Source organism: Lissotriton helveticus, chromosome 4_1 (assembly GCF_964261635.1).
Source record: "Lissotriton helveticus chromosome 4_1, aLisHel1.1, whole genome shotgun sequence".
NCBI lineage: Eukaryota > Metazoa > Chordata > Amphibia > Caudata > Salamandridae > Lissotriton > Lissotriton helveticus.
Genome location: NC_136063.1, coordinates 1,087,321,142 through 1,087,342,743, shown reverse-complemented (window position 1 = coordinate 1,087,342,743; position 21,602 = coordinate 1,087,321,142).

Below are 21,602 nucleotides of genomic sequence, written 5' to 3'. Positions count from 1 at the left end.
TTCCAGAAGGAACTTCCCCAGGTCCGGAAGTGCAGCCGCATGCAATGCCGGGGGGATATATACAGACACCACATTAAGGGAGACTCCCTCCCACTGCCCACAAGCTGCCGCAAAGCGCCCATAACTATCAATCTTGGTAGCCTGTAAAATAAATTTAGACGCTTTCTTCAGTAAGATGCCAGCCCCACGAGACCCCGTAGTGAAGTCCGAGTGTGCGATCATGTGGTATCCCCGCCTGTTCAGAGCCTTACTAGCTGCACCAACTAAGTGTGTCTCTTGAAGAAGGATCAGGTCGCAGTGGAACCGCCTAATACTTTGAAGAACCAACCCTCTCTTTACCTTATCCCCCAGGCCCCTCACATTCCAGGACATAATCTGTAACGGAGGCACAGGCCCCACTCCAGGAGCATCTATCACGTTACTCGGTTGGGACATTCCCGCCATTGTATATCTGTATGTAGAGACCCAGGACCTGTAAGGCTTGGCAGTGACATGCCTGATGAGTACCCAGTCCCAGGGCATTCCCCCCTCGCCAGCAGTGGCTGGCCCGGCGTCTTCGAGTCAACATCAGGCCATCCGGTGTGCGTAGTCCGGTCCAACGTGACAAATGTGGATACCAATGTGATTAGCAGAGTCGAACAATACAAACCATGAAACCGCAACAACCCTCCCCTCCCCAAAACTCCCCCCCTCCCTGCTTCCCTGCCACACGGACTCAGAACTGCCCGCCACCCCAACTCAGCAGAGTGCTTGAACCCACCCAAGTAAAAGTGCAAAGTTACTTGCTCGTCGGGGGTGAGGATTACTCCAATGTCAGCGACCCCTCATACCCTCTGCAGGGGCCCTCAGGCCAGTGCGCACGGCAGAACAGGCAGCAGCCATAGTGTCAAAAAATAGTCTCGTACCTGCCGGGTCACTAAACATCAACCTCCAGATCAGCATCAGCATTGTCCCTCAGCGGCGAAGTTCTTTCGGTTTCAAAGCCCTCACCTCGATTCTCGCCCTGGTCCATCAGAAGTCGGCCCCTTTGACTTCGCCCCTGACGGCGGGGTTGTGAGGCTGGCCGCCATCCGTCCAGCCAGTCCCGGGCAATCTCTGGATTGTCAAAGAACCAGGTTCGGTTTTCCGCTACCACCCGCAGTTTCGCCGGGAAGATCATGGAGTATTGGATCTCCCTCCTCCTAAGTTCCTTTTTGACGTCCATGAACGTTTTCCTTCTTCTGGCCACCTCCGCTGTATAGTCCGGGAAAAAAGCCACGGTGGAGTTCTGGACCTTTATAGGTGGGGACACTCGCGCAGCCTGTAGGATGGCATCCCTATCTCGGAAGTTAAATAGTCTCGCCAGGATTGGTCTAGGGGATGCTCCCGGCTTAGGCTGACCACCAGATACTCTATGCGCCCTCTCGACCGAAAAGAATGATGACAATCCCTTCGGTTGGAGCTGCGATTTGATGAGGTCTTCCACAAAAAGGTCAGTCGCTCTAGTACCTTCCGACTCTGGAATTCCAAGAATACGGATGTTGTTCCGTCTGGAGCGTCCTTCTTGGTCGTCCAGCTTGTCCTTCAGTATTTTATTCTCAGCCACAACTGCCTCCATCGCCGTCTGGAGCTCCGAGACATCCTCCACCAGTGATTTCGTGACAACCTCCAGCGAGCCCACTTTTTCGGCCATTTTGTGGAGGTCTGCTCGGATGAGGGTGATTTCCGTCGAGATCGAACCCACCGTGGTCTGGACTTGCGTGAGAGCTCTCATTACGTCGTCCAGGGTTGCCTTCTTCGACCCCGCTGTGTCCGCCAGTCTCGTAGATGCATGCCGTCCTTCCGCCGGAGGGGAGGCCGTTTTATCACTGGTGTATCTCTCGATACGTGTCTGGGTCGTGCCGCCCTTGGCGCCCTTTCCTGCCATGATGTCCACTGTAGAGCGCAGCAGGCCAGTTGGAGGGACGGATCAAGAGAGATAAGGTCAGCCACAGGTCCGGCCCCACCTGCAGCACTGCCAGGGCAGACAGCCGGATGTAGAAGGGGAGCACGCCCCCAACGATGGTGGAGAGTCAGCCACGGTACGTTCGCCCCGCCAGGCTTTCCGCCCCCTCCGGTAGCCTCACCCCAATTACGTTTGTAGGGTCACAGTTATGGAGCAGTGCGGGGTCCCACTATGGCTCCGGGGTGTCACTGGGAGCGCCTCGTGTCTAGTGTGCCCCTGGGCGTTACCACGGGCCCATGCTATGGAAGTTGGTAGGCAGTCACCGGTCCACCAGTTGTGTCCCCCAGTACTGGAGTTGCGCAGATTTGCGTTGCAGGCGTAGCGCCTGGTGCTGCCTCCCTGCTAAACGCACGCAGGCGGTGGAAATGAGGGGGGGGGGGAGAGCTCCCAGGTACTCCGCAACCCCCGCGGATCTTGCCCGCTCCGGTGGTAATCACTGCTGGCTCCTCACCGTACCCTTCCAGCTCCCTCCTCACAGCGCCTCGGTCCACGACAGGTCCTCCGCCCACCAGCTGCGCAGGATAACGTGGGCGCTGCACCGGTAGAGCCAGCGTAGGCAAGAAAGGTCGCCGAGCCTTCCGCGGGGTCTCCTACCAGTCCCGGCCACTTCCGGTCTGTTATCGCCGGGCCGCACACACTTCCGGCCGGGTGCGCTGGCAACTGGCTTCCCCGGTCTCTGGCCTGTGGTCTGGGCTCGCTGATCCTCGGCTGCAACTCAGCCACCCGGCACCCGATTTCCTCCCGGTCGCTCGCCGCCTGCACCGCCCGGCTCCGGGCCCTCGGTGCCCCCGCCTGAGGCACAATTCTGCAACGGATGAATATTCGGATCGTTAGAGAGGCCGCTTCGTGATCGGAGCTAGTCCTCTACGCTGCCGCCATGTTCGGCCGCTAGCCACGCCCCTCCAATCAGGACTTTTCTTCTTACACAATGAATGGTCGATTTTGCTGGCGTGTCATATGGAAATTGGTCATTAACATTTTTTACTGCTAAGACATTCAGTATGGAATACCTTCTTTCTATTGACTATGTCGGTGTTAAACCTAACGGCAGTGAGACCATATCAATAAACTCATAAATCTTGTTGGTGTATTCAAATTACAAACCGACCAGGAATACATAAGGGCGTCGGTATGGAAGGTTGAATTCACCTGCTGACAGGATCAGAGGCCTAGTTAACGATCTATTTGCTGTAGGTCAGATTGTTTCAAACACACAGTGAACTAATCAAGGGTATTCTCCTTATTTTCTTTTTCACAACTATATTATTCATAAACAATTTTTGCTTCAATATTCTATAGCCAGAACTGTGTCAGAGATCAATGAGACTAGGGTCGGGAAACTGTCGCGTGAGCTCCTGAGTATGCGGGGAGGAGGAATGGTAAAGAGTTGCACTATGCATTGTGGAAGTCGATGGTAGCCGATTGAGAGGCTGATTGAGAGGTTGTAGGAGGAGAAGGAGAGCATTACTTGGAAATCGTCACGGTAGTCGTGTACACGGCAAAGCTTGACAGAGATGCAGAAAACATAGGAGGGAAAGCAGCACTCACCTTCATCCATGGTAGTCGGCGTGGAGGTCTGCGTTGGTGCGTGGGCGAGAGCAGCAGCATGCTGGAGCAGATGAGAGCAGTCTTGCTGTGGCGTGTGTACCGGGTCAGTGGGGACCCAGGGGGACTGTGGCGCCAGACGGTGTCCCCCTGGGAAGTTTCGCGCGGTGGAACAATCCACCTTAGCGCGATTGGCCGTTAGGTAGGGAAGGGGGTGGGGCTTAGGCAGGCTACTTAGGAAGTGGTGGGCGGGAATTACGTCATTGGGAGGCGTGTGGCGCAGTTTGTTGGTGCTGCGTTTATCCTGTCAGCTGAGGTGTTTTTCTGAGGAGGAGTCTGAAGCGGCCTGAGAGAGGAGCGTCGGAAGGTTGCCATGGAGGAAGACAGCGTCGTGAGGGACGCCGTTCGCGCGCTGTGGAGGCGGGCGGAGTGACCTGCTTCGGCCGGGCGCTCCTTTGGAGGCAGAAGGAGGCATTAAACGCCCGAGACGTGCTGCTGCAAGAGGGGTGAGTCAGGCGGTGGCGGCGTGTAAGCCCCCTTCCAGCCGCACTTCTCCGACTCACCCAAATGCCCCCGAGCATGTCCCTGCCGCCACGTCATGCGCGTTCCTCAGGGAGGAGCGTGCGTTTTAAGCGCAGCCGCGCTCTTCCTCTGCACCGGCCTTGATGCAAGGATGACAGGGTCCGTTTTTAGCCCGCAGCTTAAAGAGGGCTGGTTAAAGAGGGGGCAGGTGCGGCGCTGGGGGTTTGATAATCGCGGGCCACTTCATTGAATGTGGGGAATGTAAGCAGTTGCTGCCAGGCAGGGGCATTGCATATTGGCAAGTCGAAAGGAGCTCTACTATTACATAAGGAGGCAGCATTTGCAGGCATTACCCCCCACATGTTTATCCTTTCCATAGAGCTGCTGACAACATTGATATAACTCCTACTGTATTGGAGGTTGGTCACAGTGTTGCTTTGGTGGACTACCCAATAGACAGTGAGGAAGAAGAGGAGGGGCACACTGAGATGGGCGAGAACGTTATGTCACAACACATGGAGCCTGTTTTTCTGGGAAGGGGGGGAACCAAATGGGTGGGTCTAGTTTGCAGTCTGTATTGACCCCCAAAACTAGAGGTCCCCCCATGGTCAAGGTCCACCGATGAGCAACTGTAGGTGGATTTCAAAACTGATTTGAGCTTCCCAGTAAATATTACAGAGGAGGATGTTCTTTTAGATCAAGGGATTGCAGTATGGCCTATAGGGGATTACAACCAACGGCAGTTAATAGATTGCGGTCATGAAGCAGATGTTGTTGCCATTTTTCCAGAACCTCGACACCCACCCTGCCACCCTCAGGTGGACTTTGACTCTTCGTTTGGTCCTGTTGGAACCCGAAGGTCTCTGGTTGGCACAGGTAGGTACTTGTGACAAGCAGGGACCCTGAGCTCCAATCGTCAGGGCAAGGGAACTACTCCTTCGAATAACCCCTGCTCACCCTCTGGGCAACATGGCGCGAGCAGACAAGGCTAATCTTCAGGGCGATAGTAAGTTAAGCATTTATGATCACACACAGTAAACCCACTGACCCACCACAAATGGACACCAGTCAAATGGTTGTATCAAAAATACGTATACTTTATATAAAAGAGATATTCGAGCAGAATTATCACAAGACCAACAATAACGTTTAGCGCGTTTCAGGCGCGGCTGGTGAGGGCTGACCCCGAACGAGGCCGACGGTTCTCTAGAGGATCTTTCCGGCTCGGTCCCCCTCGAGGAGCGAGGCGGGAGAGTTAGACTGTGGAGGGTTGCGGCGATCCGGGATCGATGCAGCTCATGGGGCGAGGCGCCATTCAGGCCTGCGGGACATACAACTTCTTAGTACGCCGGGTCGTACTCGTGGATCTGTGAGGGGCGTCATGTTTTCGGCAGACGGGTGCAGCACCAGGCTTCCGGTACCACTGTACGGGGTGGCCTTTCTTGAGGTGCGGCACGAGCCTTGGTATGCAGGAGGACAAAGCGAGACAGTCGGGTACGTTGCAACGTATGGACCGTCCGAGGCTATGGAAATGTTCTCCGTGCAGATTCCGGCTAGAGAGGTGAGAGGTACACAATCGCGCTCCGTTAGCGGCGAGGTGCCAGGCGAGCAGGCGGCCCGGCACTGAAGTGGAGAGCGACTCAGGGATGAGCGGGGCTCTCTACGGCGGGGCGACCAGGCTCCGAGCTGTCACGACCTGGGAGGGGGCGAAGGCACCCGAGTCACAACTCTGGCAAGGGAATAAGAACTAAGGCCCAACAGCAGACGGGCACAAGCAGATAGAACCCAATGGTCCTGGGGTTCCGTTCAGGGGGCAAGCTCTCGATCAAGCCCTTGGAGATCGTTTCAGGCACAAGTCTACAAAGTCCTTTCTGGTCCTTTCCTCTCCGTTCTCAGCAAGGCATCACTGCAGGCCAGTCTAACAGGATACAGACTGGTTTCCGTCCTTCAGCTTCTCTTGGTCCTTCTAGTCAGGCAGAGGTTCGTCGTGGTCAAAACTGGATCTGATCTGTAAGGAGCGGGGCTCCTATATTTATACGGCAATTCTTTTGTCTTTGCAGGCCAGGGGGCCTGAGCCTGGTTCAACCCAGTTCTGGAGTACTTTGTTGACAGGACGCTGCCGTCTTCTTTCAGGGTTCAGGGCAGAGACATCAGACGCTCTGCGGGGCGGTGGAGCCAGTATTGTGGTGGAGGAGCACAACCCTATTCAGAGTCAAGGACTACTCCGCCCACCCATCCTGGTGTAAGCACCCTATTCACCACCTCGAGCACCCGACTATCCCCAGGAATCTCCCAGCCCTGTCACTCACACAAACCCAGACAGCAGATACACATCCTGGCAGAGGCGGTTGAACAGTTAGGCGAGCAAAGGCTAACTTTTCTAAAAGTAGCGTTTGCAAACACAGGATATTAAAATAAACCTTACTGAAGGAAGTATTTTATTATTCTGAGTTCAGGCATACTAAACTTGACCTACTACCGTGTTCCCGGGGCCGGCCGGGACTATAGCGTGTAATAGCTCCGACAGCTCGTCTGGCCTAAGAGAACCGGTAGCCCTTCAATAGTGAAGAACCAAAAGGGCGGTAATTCACTACTAGGACACTCGAGGCTTGTCCTACCTTACGCTCGCAACGCACCCTGCCCGTAGGCCTACCATAGGGGTGACTGATATGTAGGTTAGGGAAGGTTCAGGGACTGGCAAGTGTGGGCACTTGCGCAATCAGCGTGCAGTACGAGACTGTATGCGGGTCAGCGGTGGCGGACCCGAGACACATCTTACGAGACCGCTTCCGTGGGTGGCGCAATCAGCGCTGCAAGCCCACCAGCAGCATTTGTATCTACAAGCCCCGGCACTCCTCGTGCACGTTACTGGGGACTGACAGTAAACCAAATAAGCCAATCATGGAAATCAATTTCATATACACTTTACATTTGGGAGCACTTGCACTGCGGCACGGAATGGCCGTGCCGCAGTGCCCTGAGCATCGAACACCAGCAAAACATCGGAGGCACATCAGCAAAAAGAGGAAGGGAGACTCACGCCAAGGTGCCAGGTCTAACACGTGTCCCCTCTTGCTGAAATGTGGGGAAAACTACCCTTGCCCAGGGAGTTCCTCATCACTAAGGCGGAAAAACCTTGACAGACCATCAGCATTGGCGTGGTCTATGCCCGGGCGATGTTCCACCGTAAAGTCCATACTCTGTAGAGAAATGGACCACCTCAACAGTTTCGGGTTCTCACCCCTCATTTGCATCAACCATCTGAGGGGCCTGTGGTTCGTCTGAACTCGGAAGTGAGACCCAAACAGGTAGGGTCTTAGCTTCTTCAGGGCCCAGACCACAGCGAATGCTTCTCGCTCAATCGCACTCCACTTCTGTTCCCGTGGAAGTAACCTTCGACTGATGAAGGCCACAGGGTGATCCCAGCCCTCCTCAGTCGTCTGTGAAAGGACAGCCCCAATCCCATGCTCTGAAGCGTCTGTCTGCACTACAAACTCTTTGGAGAAATCAGGAGCCAGGAGCATGGGCGCCGTGCACATGGCTTTCTTCAGGGTGTCGAAGGCTTCCTGACAAGCGTCGGTCCAGATCACTTTCCGGGGCTGCTTCTTCGAAGTCAGCTCTGTCAAGGGGGCAACGATGGTGCCGTACCCCTTGACAAACCTCCTGTAGTACCCGGTGAGTCCGAGGAAGGCCCTCACCTCCGTTTGGGTCTTGGGGGCTTCCCAAGCCAGGATGGTCTGAATTTTGGGTTGAAGGGGCGCCACCTGGCCGCTCCCAACTTGGTGTCCCAAATACACCACGGATCCCTGCCCGATCTGGCACTTGCTTGCCTTGATCGTGAGGCCTGCCTTGCGCAGAGCCGCCAACACTTCCCACAGGTGTCGCAAGTGTTCCTCCCATGTTCCGCTGAACACTGCGATGTCGTCCAGGTAGGGGGCACTGAACGCGTCCAGTCCAACCAACACCTGGTTGACAAACCTCTGGAAGGTGGCAGGGGCGTTTTTCATCACAAAGGGCATGACCCGGAATTGGTAGTGCCCATCTGGGGTTGAAAATGCTGACCTCTCTTCGGCCCCGTCAGTTAAGGCAATCTGCCAGTACCCAGACGTTAAGTCAAACGTAATGAGGTACCGGGCAGCTCCCAACCGATCGATGAGCTCATCAGCTCTGGGAATGGGGTGCGCGTCAGTCTTCGTGACCGAATTGAGTCCTCGATAGTCCACACAGAACCGGAGTTCGGGTGTGGTCCCGGCGTCGCAGCCTTCGGGACCAAGACCACTGGGCTGGCCGAAGGACTGCTGGAGGACTCAATCACCCCAAGAGCAAACATCTTCGAGACTTCCTCCTTGATGCAAGCTCGCACCCTGTGAGTCACGCGGTAAGCCTTGTGCTTCACCGGCAAGCTGTCTCCGGTGTCCACATCATGTACGCACCAATCTGTGACACCCGGAACCAGGGAGAACAAGTCAGAGAATTGCCCCAGCAACTGGCGGCAATCACTCTGCTGCTCAGGGGTCAGGGAGGGTGAGAGGTTAACTCCATCCACTGACCCATCTCGCTCGGAGGCCACCAAGAGGTCCGGAAGAGGCTCGGTCTCCTCCTCCATTCCGTCATCGGTTGCCAACAGCATGCCCACTTCTGGCCTCTCCAAGTGGGGCTTAAGGCGGTTAACATGTAGGACCCGTAAAGGGTTCCTGGGAGTTTGCAAGTTCACCAGGTAGGTGACAGGACTCTTGCGCTCCACAACCTCAAATGGACCCGTCCACTTATCCTGAAGTGCACAGGGCTCCACTGGGGCCAAGACCCACACCTTTTGTCCAGGCTGAAGCTCTACCAGAGTGGCATTCTGGTCGTACCATCGCTTCATCTCCTCCTGGCTGGCTTCCAGGTTTGCCGCCCTCAGCAAGTTTCCTGAATCGCCGGGTCTGGTTTCGGAAGGCCAGCATGTAGCTATATACATTCTGGGGAGGTTCCTGGGAGATTGCTCCCAGCCTTCCCTAACCAGACTCAGAGGTCCTCGGACCGGGTGACCGTACAAAAGCTCGAAGGGACTGAACGCGAGCGACTTCTGTGGCACCTCTCGGTACGCAAACAGTAGGCATGGTGAGAGGACGTCCCACTTACGCCTCATTGGTCCTTCCAGGCCCATAATCATGCCTTTCAGGGTTCGGTTGAATCTCTCAACCAACCCGTTTCCTTGGGGGTGGTAAGGGGTCGTGAACTTGTACGTTACACCACACTCTTGCCAAAGGGACTTCATATATTTTGATATGAAGTTGGTACCTCTGTCAGACACCACCTCTAGAGGGAATCCCACTCGAGAGAAAATTCCCATCAGCGCTCGTCCCACCACGGGAGCCGTCACTGTTCTCAGAGGGATGGCTTCAGGGTACCGGGTGGCATGGTCCACCAAGACCAGGATGAACCTGTTGCCCAGGGCTGTCTTGGGGTCCAGAGGCCCCACAACGTCAATTCCCACTCGCTGGAAGGCGGTACTGATGACGGGGAAGGGTTGGAGGGGAGCCTTGTTCTTCCCTCCGCACTTACCACTTGCCTGGCAAGTTTGGCAAGTTCTGCAATGAGCGTCGGAGCTCCGGTGCATCTGGGGCCAGTAGAAGTGGGTGACAAGCCTGTCATAGGTCTTGTCCATCCCCAGATGTCCTGCTAACGGCACATCGTGAGCCAGACCCAGTAGGAAGGCTCTGAACTTCTGGGGTACCACCAGCACACGGGCTGACCCAGGTTCAGCAGCCTTAGGCTCTGAATACAGGAGATCGTTCTCCCAGTATACCAAGTGAGTTCCGGACCGAACACCATTGGCCTGGTCTGCAGCCTGCTGCCGCATACCTGCTAGAGAAGGGCACTTCTTCTGCTCCTCACAGAATTCTTCCCTGGAGGGACCTCCTTCTTGCTGCCAATGGGTGAGCTCACGCAAGTCTCCCAGTTCAGCGATCTGTTCCCCCGTAGGCTCCAGGGCATTCCCCTCGAGGTCTGCTTCCTCCTGGGCCGTGGGAACATCGGGGACCGGCTGTCCACGCCCCCGGTGCCGCCTCTCTAAGGCCGGTTCCTGGGCCTCTCCTTCAGGCTCCAGGACCACTTCAACACCCCTACTGGCTGCCATGGACCGTGTGGTCATTCACGCCCAGTCGGGTAGACCCACCATCCGCAGATGAGTCGTTTTCTCCACCTTTCCCCAAGGGGAGTTCTCCAAATCTTTCCCTAACAGACAATCTACAGGCATGGAGGTCCTTACAGCGACTTGCAGAGTACCTGAGACCCCCCTCCCCACTCAAAGGGAACCTGAGCCATCGGACACTGGCTCTCAGAATTGTCCGCATGGACAACCCTACAGTATGCGTGCGGTACCAACTGCCCTTGAGACACCAGGTGCTGCATCACTGCAGTCACACTGGCTCCTGTATCTCGAAGAGCCTCCGCCTTCTTACCGTTGATGGTCACTACCTGCGCATATTTATTAGTGTTATTGGGCAGGTAGTTCTCGGGGACCATCTCACTGTCTCCTAACGAGACTAGGGTCATCTGAACGGGATCCCCACCCATTTGGACGGCTACTTCCTCCCCAAAGTTAACATTAGCTAGTTGCCGGGGGGGAGCACCAGTGGGTGCGGGTTTCGCAAACAAGCGACACTTAGGATCAGAGGCAATGTGACCCAGGTCGACCACGCCTAAAACAGGTGATGGGCCCCTTTAGAACAGGTTTACCTGTCGGGCCCCGGTTGATTTCGGGGGTGGGGAAGACTGAGAACCTTTCCCTTGGTTCCCTTGGGGATTACTTTGGGGGCCTTTTTGGAACCCTTTCTGTTTTCCCTTGTCCTCCCCACTCTTCTGCTGGGGACCCTGCCCACCTTTGGCTGAGTCTCCCACTGGACCCTTGTGGACCCTGGTGCTGAGCCAGCGGTCCGCTTCCTCAGCAAGCTTCCTCGGGTTGGACAGCTTGCTATCAATCAGGTGCTGGCGTAACTCAGGAAAACAATTATCCGACAAGTGCTCCCATGCTATCAAATCAAGCAGCCCTTGAAAATCATTTACCTTGCTACCCTTCACCCAACCATCCAGCGCTCTGCAGAAAAAGGTCACATACTCCACATACGTACCCCCTTGAATCTTCACACACTTCCTAAACCGCTGTCGGTACATTTCAGGAGTTAAACCAAACTGATTCATCAGGGCTTCTTTTATTCGTGGGTAGGAATTGGACTCTTCGGAAGGGAGATCTAACAGGGTATCCCGCCCCTCAGTCAGGAACCGTCCCCACAACCCCGCTCCCCAATCCTTCTCAGGGACCCGGTGGGAAGACATGGCTACCTCGTAGGCCCGGAACCACTGTCCTATGTCATCTCCCTTAAAGTACTCCTTCACCACATCTTTCGGTACGTAAACCCTTGACTCTACCTGGGCTGGCGTTGTGCTGCCACCAGGAGCTGCGTCCAAGCTCTTTGCTTTCAGCTTCAATTCTTTAATGCGTATCTTGTGCTCCAGCTGGAGCCTTTTCTCTTCCATGGCCCTCTGACCCTTCAATCTAGCCATCTCCACTTCATGCGCTCTGGTTGCGGCCCTGTCTGCCAGCTCTTCTGACGACAGGCCTCCCGGCACCTCGATAAGGCTATCAGGTGGATCCACCACCACCCGATTTGCCGGCTCTCTGGACTCTCTCCAGGCTCTCAGTGCCGTGATGCGTTGGACTCTGGTTTTGCAGCCCGCCTGGGAAACTCGAAACTTTTCGCACAGGGCTCTCAATTGCTCGAGTTTGCAATTTTCTAGGCCTTCCCAGTCAACTTCATCGATTCCAGAGATCACAGAGAGTACAACGGAGGGTGTTTGTACCGGAAGTGAACCAGGCATGGTTGGGAGATTGGAGATCTCTCGGCGAGAACGTAATCTGTGGCTTCGTTATTTGGTCTGCTCTCACTACGTGGTGATCAGTAATTCACTGTATATAAATCATAAATGCAAATCCCAAATCCTCACCGCTGGTACCAATGTTGGAACCCGAAGTCTCTGGTTGGCACAGGTAGGTACTTGTGACAAGCTGGGACCCTGAGCTCCAATCGTCAGGGCAAGGGAACTACTCCTTCGAATAACCCCTGCTCACCCTCTAGGCAACGTGGCGCGAGCAGACAAGGCTAATCTTCAGGGTGATAGTAAGTTAAGCATTTATGATCACACACAGTAAACCCACTGACCCACCACAAATGGACACCAGTCAAATGGTTGTATCAAAAATATGTATACTTTATATAAAAGAGATATTCGAGCAGAATTATCACAAGACCAACAATAACGTTTAGCGAATGGGGGCCACCAGATTACAATAGGCAAACTTAGTCTTTCAATGTTCGTTGTTCGGCAAGGTACGAAGACAGGGAAATAAGAACGTTGCGGACCATGGATCCGATATGGACTCGGGACGGAGTTCAAGTGTACCTTGCTGTGGAAGTCCGAGGCGTTTCAGGCGCGGCTGGTGAGGGCTGACCCCGAACGAGGCCGACGGTTCTCCAGAGGATATTTCCGGCTCGGTCCCCCTCGAGGAGCGAGGCGGGAGAGCTAGACTGTGGAGGGTTGCGGCGTTCCGGGATCGATGCAGCTCACGGGGCGAGGCGCCGTTCAGGCCTGCGGGACGTACTACTTCTTAGTACGCCGGGTCGCACTCGTGGATCTGTGAGGGGCGTCACGTTCTCGGGAAGACGGGTGCAGCACCAGGCTTCCGGTACCACTGTACGGGGAGGCCTTTCTTGAGGTGCGGCACGAGCCTTGGTATGCAGGAGGACAAAGCGAGACAGTCGGGTACGTTGCAACGTATGGACCGTCCGAGGCTATGGAAATGTTCTCCGTGCAGATTCCGGCTGGAGAGGTGAGAGGTACACAATCGCGCTCCGTTAGCGGCGAGGTGACAGGAGAGCAGGCGGCCCGGCACTGAAGTGGAGAGCGACTCAGGGATGAGCGGGGCTCTCTACTGCGGGGCGACCAGGCTCCGAGCTGTCACGACCTGGGAGGGGGCGAAGGCACTCGAGTCACAACTCTGGCGAGGGAATAAGAACTAAGGCCCAACAGCAGACGGGCACAAGCAGATAGAACCCAATGGTCCTGGGGTTCCGATCTGGGGGCAAGCTCTCGATCAAGCCCTTGGAGATCGTTTCAGGCACAAGTCTACAAAGTCCTTTCTGGTCCTTTCCTCTCTGTTCTCAGCAAGGCACCACTGCAGGCCAGTCTAACAGGATACAGACTGGTTTCCGTCCTTCAGCTTCTCTTGGTCCTTCTAGTCAGGCAGAGGTTCGTCGTGGTCAAAACTGGATCTGATCTGTAAGGAGCGGGGCTCCTATATTTATACGGCAATTCTTTTGTCTTTGCAGGCCAGGGGGCCTGATCCTGGTTCAGCCCAGTTCTGGAGTACTTTGTTGACAGGACGCTGCCGTCTTCTTTCAGGGTTCAGGGCAGAGACATCAGACGCTCTGCGGGGCGGTGGAGCCAGTATTGTGGTGGAGGAGCACAACCCTATTCAGAGTCAAGGACTACTCCGCCCACCCATCCTGGTGTAAGCACCCTATTCACCACCTGGAGCACCCGACTATCCCCGGGAATTTCCCAGCCCTGTCACTCACACAAACCCAGACAGCAGATACACATCCTGGCAGAGGCGGTTGAACAGTTAGGCGAGCAAAGGCTAACTTTTCTAAAAGTAGCGTTTGCAAACACAGGATATTAAAATAAACCTTACTGAAGGAAGTATTTTATTATTCTGAGTTCAGGCATACTAAACTTGACCTGCTACCGTGTTCCCGGAGCCAGCCGGGACTATAGCATGTAATAGCTCCGACAGCTCGTCTGGCCTAAGAGAACCGGTAGCCCTTCAATAGTGAAGAACCAAAAGGGCGGTAATTTACTACTAGGACATGCCACACTCGAGGCTTGTCCTACCTTACGCTCGCAATGCACCCTGCCCGTAGGCCTACCATAGGGGTGACTGATATGTAGGTTAGGGAAGGTTCAGGGACTAGCAAGTGTGGGCACTTACGCAATCAGCGTGCAGTACGAGACTGCATGCGGGTCAGCGGTGGCGGACCCGAGACACATCTTACGAGACCGCTTCCGTGGGTGGCGCAATCAGCGCTGCAAGCCCACCAGCAGCATTTGTATCTACAAGCCCCGGCACTCCTCGTACACGTTACTGGGGACTGACAGTAAACCAAATAAGCCAATCATGGAAATCAATTTCATATACACTTTACATTTGGGAGCACTTGCACTGCGGCACGGAATGGCCGTGGCGCGGTGCCCTGAGCATCGAACACCAGCAAAACATCGGAGGCACATCAGCAAAAAGAGGAAGGGAGACTCACGCCAAGGTGCCAGGTCTAACAGGTCCCAAATGTGGCCAATGGATATGGGTCGAACACTCGGACATGGCAAATGAGGAGGCATCTGGTGACAGCAGGGATGCTGTGATGGGTAAGTCTTCGGCGGTTTCTGGCCGGAGCGGTAAGAAATTGGTGGCGGACCCTGCTTTTAGGTCAGATTGTAACGGTTCCTTTTCAACTGTTGCGAAGCATAGTGCGGCTTTTGGTAGGTCAAGGTATTCACGAGGCGGATCCAGTGCGGATTTAGGGGCAACGGCCGGGCTCTCTCAGCGGAGACCTGTGACCTCTTGGATGGATTATGATGGGGGAATTGGTGATGGATAGCTGCCAAGTACAAGTGATAATATAAAACATTTTCAGGTGATTCAAAGTGAGACAATTTATGGGCATGGTAATGAAAATGGTGATAATTATGTGGAATTTGTGGTTAAAAAAGCGGATCCTTCAGTCTTCTCTCAGGAGTTGGGAACTGGGGATCGGGGTAAATTCACGTCTTCTAGTATTTTTCAGAGATCAAGAGCGGATTTCCCAGCAGATCAAGTACAGCGGGACGGACATCGTGGACGCGATGATCCTCATGAATTTCAGAAGCGGGCTACGCAGCTAACGTCAGGTAAGCCTAACTGGTGGGCTGCGTGGTCACGACCTTTGACGAGCGGCAATAATGTCGTTCAGGGGGATGGAAGTACAGAGGGTTTATCTGGTACATTGGATTCAGAGGATGTTTCACAGGTAACACCAGGGTTGGGTACAGTTCAACAGGTAAATGCTTTGTGTGGAGACAATTCAAGGTCTTCTTAGGAATGTTCATAGTAATAAACAGTTTTCAGGTACTGGTAATATTCGGACAAAACTGCCTTATGTGGGTTTGGCCATGCCTTTGGGTATGCATCTATCAGACAAAACTAGGCAAAAGATTTGGAACCACAAATTTGTAGATGTTTTTTGTTTATTGAATAGAGACATTCAAGTCAGAGAGGGTTCAATGGAAGAAGAATGGAAACTGTCTCGTCGCCCTAGAGTACCCACGAACATTGTGAATTGGACGGCTGTCTTTCTCATTTACGCTAGCTTGTACTGGAGAGGCATCCTGAAAGAGCAGTTGCAATGTTTAAATATATGGATAGTGTTAGGAAAGCGCATTTGCAAGTGGGTGGTTACGCTTGGCTCAATTATGATGAAGAATTTCGGGCCTGGGTCAGCATCTTCAATGACAAACGTTGGGGGGAAGTGGACCAAGGACTTTGGTTGCAGTGGATGTCTGCTAGTCAGACATCGACAACCATACATACTGCTAGTGGGCTACCCATAACTTACCGGCCCTTTCTGCAGCGTCCCGCCCCGATGGGGGTGGGTGAGAGGGGAAGAGCACAATTGCCTGCAGCTGGTGCATGTTGGAATTTTTACCGAGGCACCTGCATCAGGAAATTCTGCAAATTTAAGCATGAATGCTCGCAATGTGGTGGTAGGCATCCCATCACACAGTGTTTCCCCAACCAATCCTTTGGTGACCAGAGGGCAGAGAGGAAGAGGGTCCATTCCACCAGTTATTCCAAAAGGCTCATACCCCGGTTAATTTACAGGCCATGTTGGTATGGTTAGACATGTATCCAGATGCAGGCGCAGCCGCTAAATTATTCTGGGGCTTTAAAGTGGGTTTTAGGATAGGTTATCAAGGACCCCGTTATCATCGTTGGGCGGATAACTTGAAGTCTGCTAAGGATTTGCCCCATATGGTGCACTTGAAACTGGACAAAGAACGACAAGCTGGAAGAATAGTTGGGCCATTTAGTCATTGTCCCTTAAAAAATGTGATGGTATCTCCTTTGGGGGTGACTCCTAAGAAGGCAGTGGGTGAATTTAGGCTAATTCGTCATTTATCATGGCCGGAGGGCCAATCGGTCAATGATTTCATCTCACCAGAGGATGCTAATGTTTCCTATACATCTGTGGATGACGCTTTGCGCTTAGTACGTTTGGCGGGCAGTGGTGCGGAGTTGGCCAAATGTTATGTACAGTCTGCTTTTCGTTTATTGCCTATTCACCCATTGGACTTTGAACTGTTGGGAATGTTTTTTGAGGGTGCATACTATGTGGACAGAGTGTTACCTATGGGTTGTTCCATTTCCTGCGCATTGTTTGAAACATTTAGCACATTTTTGCAGTGGTGCTTGGTACAGAAATGCGGACATACCTCTGTCTGTCATTACTTGGACGATTTTTTATTCATTGGCCAGGCACAGCTTAATCAATGTCGTGCAGTGCTAGATGGTTTTCGGGAGCTGGCGAGAGAATTTGGTGTACCTTTAGCTCAAGAAAAGACAGAGGGACCATCTACCAGGTTGACATTCTTGGGTATTGAGATTGACACGGAGAGGATGATGGCTCATTTACCAGCTGACAAAGTGGTTGAAATTAGGTCTTTTTTGCGGGAAGTGCTAGGAAAGCAGAAGATTGAGCTCAGACAAGTGCAGCGCGTGCTTGGCTATTTGAATTTCGCTTGCAGAGTGGTGAGGGCAGGCAGGACTTTCTGCAGAAGGTTGGGTTTCTCCATGTCTGGAGCCTCCCTTCCCCATCATCGGATAAGACTTACTAGGGCTGTGAAAGATGACTTGAGGATTTGGCTACAATTTTGGAGGAATTTAATGGTGTTTCTATCCTTTTTGTGGATGATAACACTATATGGCAAATTCAAATATTTTCGGACGCCTCCGGGGCTCATGGCTTTGGACTATTCTGGGAAGGACGATGGTGTGCAGAACGATGGCCTCAACATTGGGTTCAACAAGGCCGCAGTATCGCCTTCCTTAAATTTTGTCCCCTACTAGTAGCATTACGGGTTTGGGGAGAGGATTTCAGAGACGGGTGTGTCTTATTTCACATTGACAACATGTCTGTAGTGGAACTGGTCAATAAGCAACGTGCTAGGGATGTGCGGGTCTTGCATCTGTTGAGATCGTTCATGCTGCAGAATCTCAAATTGAATATTGTTTTTAAAGCAAAACACATCCCAGGTGTTAATAATACAATCGCAGATGCTTTGTCTTGTTCCAATTGGCAGACATTTCGTTCTTTGGCACCAGGGGCGGATACCTGCAAAACTGCGATTCCGTCAGACATCTGGGTACTGGGGGATTGAGGATCATCGAGCTGGTTGAAGGATCCATTGCTCCGTCCACTAAACGCAGCTATCGGCAGGCGCGGTCTGAGTTTTTAAGCTATGCTTCATCACAGAATCAGTGCGGTTTATCGGTTGGTAACGAAGAGTTCATTTTTCAATTTGTTTTGTCATTGATGGACAAAGGTTTGTCACATACTACAATTGCTGGCAAGCTTTCGGGGACTTCCTTTTATGGGCAGTTGTTCTTTGGGATAGAGTTGAAAAGGGGTGTGATATTACGTAGTATGTTAAAAGGTTTTAGTAAAATAAGGGCTCATCAGTTGCCTTTGCAGGAGCCAGTTACTTTTAATTTGTTACAGCAGCTTTTAGTGTATTTGCTAAGTTGCTGTTTTAGTGGGTGGGAGGTTGTTTTTTTCCGGCTTTGTATAATATGGTTGTTCTTTGGTGCATTTAGGGTATCGGAATTGCTAGGTTTACGGGGTCAGACGGGCATACAAACTACCGACATACAGGTTCAAAATGGTTGTTTGAGGATTTGGTTGAGACAGTCAAAAACAGATCAAATGGGTAAAGGGACATGGATTCAATTGAGTGGGAGTGGCACTGTGGGTTGTTGTCCACTGAGTGAATGGGAATCCTTTGTGATATCTCCTCACTTTAGACACGGGCGGTCTTTCGTCATCCTAATGGGGAGGCGATTACCTGTTTCCAGTTACTAGCTGTGTTAAGGAAAGTTTTGACTTTAGCGGGAAAGAACCCCCTGTTATTTGGGACCCATTCTTTTAGAATTGGAGCTGCTACTGAGGCGTCAAGGTTGGGCTGGGGTCGGGAAGAGATACAAAAAATAGGTAGATGGAAATCTGATTGTTGCTCTTGTTATATTCGACAATGATTGCATTTATTTTGGTAGGTATGCCAGATTAATGTTGTCTTTCTCACGTTAGGTCGAGTTACGCCTTTACCAGGAAAAATGAGGACCTGGATTATAGGACATTCTTTTGTCAAATGGTCGGCTACATTTGCGGAGCAACACATTTGTGGCAGAGCTTTGGGATTACACAGCAAGGGTCATGAAGTATTTTGGAAAGGGGTGGGTGGGATGAAATGGGGTGATTTATTTCCGCTGCTTTCAAAATTGTCACGGGTGAGGGATTTCCAGATTTATTATTTATTCATTTAGGAGAGAATGATCTTGTCAAGCTATCAGGTTTAACACTAATAAAGAAAATGAAACTAGATTTAGCTGTCTTGAAAGACAACTGGTCAGGAACATCTGTAGTAGGGACAGAATTCATTTATCGGCAGCAATGGAGGGGGGCTCGGAACCATGCTGCAGTGGAGAAAGCTCGCAGGAAGTTGAATAAAGCAATGAAAGCTTTCTGTACGGGGATGGGTATAATTTTGGCTCATGAAAATATCACGGGTATTGATCAACACCTTTTTCGAGAAGATGGGGTACATCTCTCCCAGATGGGCCAAGCCTATTATTTGATGGAGTTACGTGATTTGTTGGCAGGTTTTTGGGGTGAGAACTTGTGGTGTGATAGCAATCTCAAATGATTTTCATTTTACTTTCACATCTTGGGTGGGGCCAGGAAAACTCTTTGGTTTTTCTGGGTGGTGCTCTGTGGGGGGTCTGGATCGTCTAGAGCGGGCTTATCCTTTCCCTCTAGGGGTGGGGGGAGGGCAGGAGAAAAAATGTTGAGGAAAGAGAATTAGGAGAAAAAGCAATGTTGGGGATTGTACAGTATTTGGGGCATTGATTGATAAGTGGTTGGGAACTGTTTTGCACTTTACATTCAATATGAAAAATGTTTGGGGGAAAATGTAATGGGTGTTCTTTCGATCATAACAAATTGCAAAGAATTGGATATCTGTTTTTGACTGCCTTAAATAAAAGTGACCTTTTTTGCTATAAATATATGGTGTGGATTGTTCTTATTGCGCGATGGAGGCAGAGGCAGCACTATGCGACAGCTGGGGGAGCCTGCAGGAGATATCGCTTTAATGGAGGTTCATCGTGGAAAGCTTGAAAAGCTAGAGAAACCTGATAAGGTCGAGAGGGGTGAGCTAACTCCACGGAAGTTCAACGAGAGGTATTGCAGCGAGGGGCTTAGCGTGGAGTGTGGGGGGAAGCTGTCTGTTGCAGGTGATAGGTACGAGAGGCAGATGACAGAGACAGAGGCATCGCCGGTAGAGGAATTAACCTTTGTAGATGGTGGCGAGGTGACTACTGCTTCTGGCATCATTGGTGACATTGGGGACTTTGGCATACCGGTGAGTAATTCCTCGCCTAGAGTGGAAGAGGGGGAGATCCATGTAGACCTACATAGGGAAGTTGAAGGTATCCCTGGAGGGAGTAGTACTAGAAAAGGAGGGGGAGCTAATAAACACCTAGGTAAGAAAGAGCCAAAGTCACAAGGAGTTAAAGAAGCCCAAGGTCTGCATGTGGCGCTAGGTAAAAATAGATTTCTCCTGAATCTAAAGGAGGTGGTCTGGGGGGGTGGGCACTAAAAGTAGAAGCGAGGCGCAGCTTCAAGTCCCACTTCCTGTCTGCCCGAAGAAGAAAAGGGGAAACTCTGGGGGTAAGTTAAGACGTTGGGGCCCCAAAGTGGGGAGAGCTTCAAATAAACCGCTTCCTTCTTTAGCGTCTTACTTTAAAATTATGGAGAAGATTGCGTTGCCGCAGGGTGGGAGCAATAAGAATATTGTTCCTTCAGCTACAATAAGCTTAGAAAACAGGTTCTCAGTTCTGACTGAAGGAGACACTTTGGAACCTGACAACGGAGCCGGTACTGGGCTTAATACCGGAACCAGCACTGGAGTTAGTCTTGGCGGAGCAACTGGAGGAATAATAGGGAATAATGAGGCCGAGATAGAGACAGAGATGGAGGTGGATGGTGGGTCAAGTGTCAATTTATCCCCCCCCTTGCATCGCATCAGGCCCATCAGGCCTCCCCCTTAAAATCCATTCTGCAAAGAGGTACTCAAGGATGTGAAGGGGGGAATAAGAACTCAGAGAATCCAGAGGACCCTGTAAAGTTGGTGACTCATCAGATTCCAGGTTTGGGTACGCCGCTAAGTACGACTACAAATAACTCGTCAGGTGCTGGAGAGGTTATTGGAGCTGCAGGAGGGGTTGATAATCAAATATCAAATATGCTTCTGAGTTTAAGAAATTATATTTTGACTAAGTTTGAGATATCTGAATGTAATCAAAGGGAAATCCAGGATAAATGCGAGACTTTAGAAAGGAAATTTGATGAAATAGCTAAAAGAACTGGGGACCTGGAACGGGAAGTGAAATGTCTGTCGGAAGCAATGACCGAGAATACGAAGGAACTAGAGATGCTTAAAAAGTAGAATAGGTCATTGGAAGATGACATTGAACGATTGGAGATGCATACAAGGCGGAACAATCTGAGAGTTCTCAAGGTACCAGAGGGTGCAGAGAAAGGAGATATTAAAGCCTTCGTATGTAACTTACTGCGGAATGGTATTCTGAGAGACAGATCGGATATTGAATTGGAAAAAGAAATCCAGAGGGTTCACAGGGATCCTTTAAAAGTAAATCCCGCCAGGAAAGCACCGAGAAAAATTGCAGTATTCTTTCAGACATATGCGGTAAAGGAACTAGTTTTAGGAAGAACATTGAAGGAGGGGGTAGTAAAGTCTGAAGACTTTTGCTATCAAATAAGGTCTGATTTAGGTAGAAGAACAGCGCAACGGCAGTGGGAGCTGAGCTCTCGAATAAGTGAGCTTAGGAGTAAAGGAGCCCAGGTGCAGATGAAATTTCCTGCAATGTTAAAGGTAATGTGGTGCAATAAGATGCACAACTTCCACAACCCAGAAGAAGTAGACTCCTCTTTGGCTCAGATGGAGGTATGAGCTCCGAGTATTTGTATCCAATATTACTGTATATTGTGCACTATGGTTAGGGAAAGGTTTTCAAGTATGTATATAACAGTTGACTATCCATTTAAATGTTCATTTTTTTTATCGTTATTCCTCCTTCCCGGGAAATAGAGGTCATTAAGGGCGGGTTGTAGCGCCC